The sequence below is a fragment of the Prionailurus viverrinus genome, chromosome C2, assembly GCF_022837055.1.
Source record: "Prionailurus viverrinus isolate Anna chromosome C2, UM_Priviv_1.0, whole genome shotgun sequence".
Taxonomy (NCBI): domain Eukaryota; kingdom Metazoa; phylum Chordata; class Mammalia; order Carnivora; family Felidae; genus Prionailurus; species Prionailurus viverrinus.
In genome coordinates, this window is record NC_062569.1 from 876,779 (window position 1) to 884,007 (window position 7,229).

The following is a 7,229-nucleotide window of genomic DNA, read 5'->3' on the forward strand; positions in this document are numbered from 1 at the left end:
CAAGGTCTGTGTGTGAGAGATCTCAGGGGACTTAATTTGGCAAAGGGAAGTTCCCTGAATCAAGGCATATTACAATTTGTGTCTAATCAGATTAAGTAGATCAAGGAAGAGGGGGATCGTGTCATCCCTTGCAAGGCTGTACATTTCCAGAGCAGGAGCCATCAAAAGGAGGAGTCTGGATGTCAAGAGTAGGATGGTTGGAATGACCAAGTACAGGGTGATCACAAGGCCAGCATCAGGAGCACTGCAATCCCAGGAAGATTTCATCCTGGTACAAAAACAGCATTTTGGAATCCTGAGAATTTTGTTTCTGGCACTGGAATTAGGTTGCTTGTGTTTGAAACTGATTTATTAGCTGTGGCGTTGGGCGATGTTCTAATCTTTCTGTGCCTCGGTGTCTCCTGTTCCCAAAATGGTGAGGCTATAATGCGCATCCCTGGCCCCTATGTAGATTGAATGAGTTAATCTATTCAAAGTGCTCAGCCTCTCTCACTCAGCACACAGTTAGCTATTAGTATTGTTGTGATTGGCTGTCTCTCAAATGAACTGGATATCTTCCGAGGCTCGCAGGGGTTGAGTGATTCATGCATCACACTGTCGTCAATTAGGGACACATGACCAGGATTCCTTGTCTAAAGCTGCTCCAACTGGAGAGAGTTACTGCAATCTAGAGGACGTTACGAGATTGGGAACAACAAGGGCACCGCCTCTCCATTGTATTATGATTGCAAACGAGTCCAGGTTGCAAGTCTTTGAAAAAGCGGAGCTCCACTGCTCTCTGCAGTCAAACTCACCTTGGACTCTGTGGATCGAGAGCCAACTTGGCAGATATGAGACATTAACAGTGTATTAGTTGTGGTAGGCTCACTGCTGTAACAAACACATATTTCTAAGGCTTAATAAAATTGCCATATTTCTATGGCTTAATAAAATTGCCTCTACCGGGGCGCCTGGGTGGCGCAGTCGGTTAAGGGTCCGACTTCAGCCAGGTCACGATCTCGCGGTCCGTGAGTTTGAGCCCCGCGTCAGGCTCTGGGCTGATGGCTCAGAGCCTGGAGCCTGTTTCCGATTCTGTCTCTCCCTCTCTCTCTGCCCCTCCCCCCGTTCATGCTCTGTCTCTGTCCCAAAAATAAATAAACGTTGAAAAAAAAATTAAAAAAAAAAAAAAGCAAAAATCCTTTAAAAACAAAAAACAAAAAACAAAAAACGTTACTAATGGGGCGCCTGGGTGGCGCGGTCGGTTAAGCGTCCGACTTCAGCCAGGTCACGATCTCGCGGTCCGTGAGTTTGAGCCCCGCGTCAGGCTCTGGGCTGATGGCTCAGAGCCTGGAGCCTGTTTCCGATTCTGTCTCTCCCTCTCTCTCTGCCCCTCCCCCGTTCATGCTCTGTCTCTCTCTGTCCCAAAAAAATAAATAAATAAACGCTGAAAAAAAAAAATAAAAAAAAAAAATTGCCTCTACCAAGTGAAGTCCAGAATAGGTGTTCCTGCTGTGTGGGCAGCTCCCCTCCAAGTAGCGATTAGGGACCCAAGCTCCTAACACCTTGAGTTCTGGAAATGGTGCCGTCATTTCCATTCCTGTTCCACGGGCTGCCGTCACATGGATACTTATGAACTGCAAGGGGATCTGGGAAATATGGTCCCGCGGTTGTTCCCGGGGAGAAGAGGACACAGATTGGATGACTAGCTAGTCGGTTTTGCTGGAGAAAATGACGTTTCTTCAGAGGACCGAATAGAAGCTCAGACAAAATTTCACCTGCCAGCTTCCCCTCAGGTGAGCCCCCACCATCATCACCCCTTAGATTCAGGGAACTGCCCAGCCGGGAACGACCGAGGCTTGCCATCTACCCAAGATCACCTGTGTCCCTAATGAACCACCAAGGATTTGGAACCAATGGTATCTTTCGGGTCTTGATGGCAGGGAGAATGGGGCCGTGAAAGGAAGACCAGGAAGCAAGCAGTGGATATCAGGGTTGCAAAAATGGGAAGGCTAAGAGGAACAATTGCTTTGAAATTAAAATACAATTTTTATTATGGAAGTATTTAAGCATACAGAAAAGTAGAAAAATAGCCTTACTACAAACATTTAAGTAAAAGAGTTAGAACCGCATTCAATTATGGAATAAGAGAAAAATATCCGTAATTCCACCACCTTCCAGCCCGTACTTGCTCTGGTGTATTTCTTCCTAGTTTGTTTTTCTGTTTTTGTCGTTTTCCTCCCGACCGTAAGTTTCCTCGCGGAGTTGTAAAGAGAAAAGGCTATGATCCGGGACTGGGTAGCGTGTCCTTACAGCGGGCAGGGGTGGATTACCCAGAGTCCCCTGTGCTGTGTTCTTCACTCTGGGGGGCATTTCACGCTTTTCCAATTCTCCAGCAGAAATGAGGGGGGCGGGAGGTGAGGAGCACGAAGAAAGAGGATGCATAACCCCAGTCAGTCGTACGTTCAGTTTGTTAGCAACTCTGCGGGAAAGATTCCACGCAGGAGCCAGTGGAAACGCTTCCTCAAAACCACTTTCTCAAGGTGTCTTGCGCGCGCAGCTCCTGTAGCGAAGACAAACCCGTCAGCAGTTTCAACAGGTGGGGGCGTGTCACCCCTCAGCTGTACGCCCCTCGGGTGGGGGCTGACCCGGTCCCCAGAGGATGCCAGCAGGTGGTGCCTCCGCGGCCCGGGGTGCACTCTTAACGTCCCTTCCCTCGCTGCCTCGCTTCCCGCAGTGGCGGGAGGATGCACCCAGGACTGGCCTCCAACCCGAAGGGCACAGTTACCAAGGCTGGCCGCCGTGCCACGAAGCCCCCGGCTGTGCCCGCGCAAGGCCTTCTTCCCGCGGACTGCTCCAGTCGCTGACTGTCACAAGGACCCCAACGCAGGTCGTTCCCAGGGGAACTGGGGCCCCCTGATGCCGGCTTTGCTACCTCTCCTCAGCCTGGCAGGCAGTGTAAGGCCTTCCTCCTCTTCTTCACTTCGGGCCAGACTCACCTTTGCCGGCTGGTCCGCCAGCCCTTCTGGCCTCATCTGGCTCCCACCCCGCTGTCCCTCCCATACGTGCTTCCCTTAATAAAATCCTCGTACGTGTAATTCCACTTGGCACCTACTTAGAAAATCCAGACCGACACACTTCCCCTCCTCCCCTCCTCATGCTTCCTAGAATCACCTTCTCAAGTAAACAGCTTGTGCTGGACTCTTGTTGTCAGCATCTACTTCCGGGGAAGCCGGCCTAGAACAGAAGACACTACGGAGAAACTGCCCACACCACTCCCACTCATCACCCCGGAGCAGAATCTAGTCACATGGCCACATTGGACGAGGGAGGCCAGGCCAAGCAGTCTTCTCAGACGGGCCACGCGCAGGACGATGGATATTAGGGGGCCTGACGGCAGCGTGGCCACTCCTTACTCAGCCTTCAAGGCCTGTTTAAATTCCTCCGAGGCCAAGGTTCTGGAGCAGGATGTAAAGAGGTAGAGCCCTTGGACAAGTCTGTGCTGATAGAAATTAATGAAAATCAGCCCAAGTCTAACTTTATACTATAATGATTACTGTCTGCCCAAGACAAAAATCATGAAGTGTGTAAAGTATATGCCCTGAACGTAGCCCACCCTTCGGGCCATGGCCCCTTCTTTCCCTGTCAAATTCCCTCCGGAGCGTCAGCTGCCCAGAGCCCCTATTGCAATGTCCCAGCCCAGGCACTGATTCACCAACCCATTTCTCCTCCTTAACACATGCCTGTTCTGTTCCCCAAGGCTCTACATACTAATGATGTGGTAAGTTAATTTAACCTAAAGACATTCGTGTTGGCTGAGGCTTAACTGTGACAGCAACCGGACGGACACGTGTGGCGCCTAAGTAGAGCCTGTTAACGCCTTATCCAGCGGATGGAACGGTCACTTGCCTGGCGACTGCCACTGAGTCCTAGATTCCATGTGACAAGCAAATATTACCTGTCTTAGGCTTTTCTTCCAACGCAGATAGCAGAAGTCAAGGCTAGGGCGTAAGTGGGTCGCCCCAAAGAAGGATCTCATAACCCAGCAAGCTGAGACTCCTTAAATTTTGCGGTCTGTTTTCCTTTGGGCTATGTTCTTTGGAATTTTTTTTTTTTTTCTGTCATGTTCAAGAAAGAAGCACTAGGTCCTTTGATTCAACACTAAACTGTTCACAACAGTTATCTCTAGAGAGAGAGATTGTAGGGCAGAGGTCAATGCCAAGTTATTATATTTCTACAGAGTCTGAATTTTTCATACCGAGCATATCAAGTTTTGGTAACTTTAAAAAATAATGTAGTTTATGATAAGCCCTTTGCCTCACCCTGTGGTAGGGACAAGGCATCCGTCCTATCTATTCTTGAGACGGCCTCTTTGTCTTTGGTAACTGATGACAAACCCAATCATTAGGGTCTTCTCTCTTGGGAATGCATTTGATTCCTTCCTGCCGTCATCTTTTTCTAACATGATATGAACTGTCCCTCAACCTTACCACCCACCCCATTGGTCAGCGGTTCTGATTAATTTAAGTAAAATTTGAAGTAAAATTAGAATGGAGGCCACATGTATTTGTCTGCAGTGCCTCGGCTTAGTGCCTAGTATAAAGTCGATCCTTTATAAATGTTTTTGAGTAATGGCTGAGCCCTCATATTCAAGGAACTCCTCACGACCGCAGAGTTTTAATAAGGTGGCCACTGCAGTTCCTCTCCGGGAACGAACTAGCAATTCCTTGATGAGCTTTACCTGGGACATCCACCAAGATGCCGGATACAGTTGGAAAGGGGACATGATGGCCTGAATGATGGTATAATACTACAATCAGGAGTAACATTTGTGAAAACAACCACCCCTGCCCTACTTACCTAGTCACTGGGTAAGGTGCGTTAGGCTTCAAGGAGAAATTACTGGCCACCATCTCAGACTTCTGTGGGAACTTCAGAAACTAAAAATAAAACATAACCAGAGTTTTGTGTTTTGTGTTTTTGACAATGGTATGTCCTGGGCTGCATTAGCCACGTCAACACTCTCAGAGACGGCTTTCCTGACCTTTTTTTTAGGCCCCATTACCTGCCATTTAACTTTTGAAGTGATTTTCCAAATTTCACACCTTTGAGCCCCAGCCTTTTGCCAACGTGGTTGTGTGTTGTGAGAGAGGGGACTGCTTCATGGCACAGCAAAAGCAGATATGTCAAAGTCCAACCCTGGCCCTGCCGGTCCTGGCCCTGTGACCTTAACTCACTGAGCCTCAGTTTTCTCCTCTGTTAAATGGTATTAATAATGATAGCTGCCTCTAGCGTTTGTATTAGGAATTACATGACATAATCTACCTTTTTTTTTTTTTCTTTAAAGCACTGGATACATAGAAAGCACTCAATAAATGGCAACCACTGTTAAAATCATCATCATCTTCAAAAACTTGTCAATGAGTCCAGAAGGACCTGAGATTTTCTGATAGGCCCAGAAAATCTCTTTTAAGCCAAAGAATACTAAAACGAGTAGAGTCCATTCTCCTAGCCCTCATGTTCCGTTCTTTGTAGAACTGGGAGGTGGGTGGGCTGGAGCAAAGGAGTGGGGAGTGGGGTGGGACCGCAAAGGGAGAATGAAGCCCGCTGATGGTAGGTTGGTAGTTCAGAAGCAACCATGCCAGCAGAGAGGAGACAGGAATTACCAAGAGTCCTGATGCCAGCTCTCTGCTGACATAATTAATGAGGCTGTTGTGCCAAAAATGAAGCATGTTGTTAATACACAGACTTGTTGGGTGCACAAGGGAAATGCAAATAAAAGTTTTGCCAAAAGGAGAGTGGGGTCAAATTGGCTCCAAAAGGAGACCACACTATCCGTAAGACAATAATGTACAGATAACAAAACCGAGAAGAAAAGGGGTAAAAAATAATTGATTTCAAACACAGGACCAACAGCCAAAAGATGGTGGGCTTTTAACACTATTACGTGGTGATTTTACTCTTATCTTTTTTTTTTTAAGTTTGTTTGTTTATGTATTTACAGCACGCGCACAAGCAGGGAAGGGGCAGAGAGACAGGGACAGAGAGAGAATCCCAAGCAGGCTCAACACCCTCACCAACTCGTGAATGGTGAGATCATGACCTGAGTCAAAATCAGGAGTCCCAAGTCACCTACAGAGCCTCCCAGACGCCCCTACTTTAGGTTCTTCACAGTGTGTCCAATTGGTCAAATTCACCTGTAACTAAATTCCAGTGGAGTTTTAGCATTCAGGATTTTAATACGCATTCCATAGGATATATAAGAGAAAACTTCAGAGATTAGTTTCCTCTTTACTTTGAAGAGCTCTTGAGCCCACAGGAAAAAATTTGAGATTTCTGTGCCTGCCGGTCCCGTCATAAAAACAAAATGATTATCCGTTTGCCATTGACGTCTTCCCAAAGGTGGCTTCCGTTTTCTTTGAAAAAGGCCCTCTTGAATCACGTGGGAGGGATCGGGCCCCTGGGCTGCCTCTGCTGCGGGGGTGGGGGTCGGGGTGGGGGGAGACAGGGGTTGGAGCATGAGGTGCCGCCGAGGGCAGGGGAGCGGAGTCGGCCCCCTAGAGGCCGTTGCTCTGGCAGGTCTCGAGCAGGTGCGTCGCCCCAGCTGCGAGCCCCGGCCCCGCGCCCTGACCTTGGCCGCGCAGGGACCGCCCCTCGGGGGACCGGCTGGCTCAGCGGACCTCCCGCGGGGGGGCCAGGACGGCGGGGCGGGGCGGGGGAGGGGCACTTGCCGGGGGGCGCTCTCGTCTCCCCTTCCCCCGTCGCTACCCATCCGGCTCGCTGCCCACCACGCTCTTATCCCGCCTTCTTTCCCGGCTTTTACCGGGCCCGGCGGTGACCCCGAGAGAACGCTCGGGGATCGAGAGGCGGTTTTAGGCGGCAGAATGCGGAAAGGTCTGTGTTATTTCCTTACAGTTCATTTACTTTTCCTTTGCATCCCGCCGGCTGCCGAGGGTCTGGTGACAGCAAGAAATACTTAGAAGCCGGCGCAGGTCCGCGGGGCTGGTGGCGGGGGCCGGACGCGCCGCGGCTGCGCGCACGCGCGCGGGGCGGGGGCGGGGGCGGGGGCGCGCGCTCGGGGGGCGGGCGCGTGCGTGCGCGCGCGCATTGTTTCCGCTGGAAACGGGGCCCCCGGCGGACGTTTGGGTGCGAGCGCGGTAGCCGTCGCCGGGGTTTGGGCGCCGTGGCCCGCGAGGCGCGCGGGGGGTTCCGGGCGCTTCGGCCGGCCCCGAGGCGGGGTTGTCCGCCGACGT

General features: G+C 50.5%; 1 long non-coding RNA gene across 3 annotated transcripts; it reads right to left on the reverse strand.

Annotated features, from left to right (window-relative positions):
- Positions 1-2,005: 2,005 nt before the first annotated feature.
- On the reverse strand, positions 2,006-7,011 carry LOC125175161 (uncharacterized). Of its 3 annotated transcripts, none has more exons than XR_007155679.1 (5): positions 6,890-7,011; positions 4,837-4,916; positions 3,935-4,161; positions 3,151-3,213; positions 2,006-2,539 (listed from the first exon to the last, which is right to left on the reverse strand). It is a non-coding gene; the product is annotated as an uncharacterized LOC125175161 (long non-coding RNA). The 3 variants fall into 3 exon arrangements; XR_007155677.1 differs by lacking the exon at positions 6,890-7,011 and adding an exon at positions 6,174-6,561; XR_007155678.1 differs by lacking the exons at positions 3,151-3,213; positions 6,890-7,011 and adding an exon at positions 6,174-6,557.
- Between the last annotated feature and the right edge of the window lie 218 nt (positions 7,012-7,229).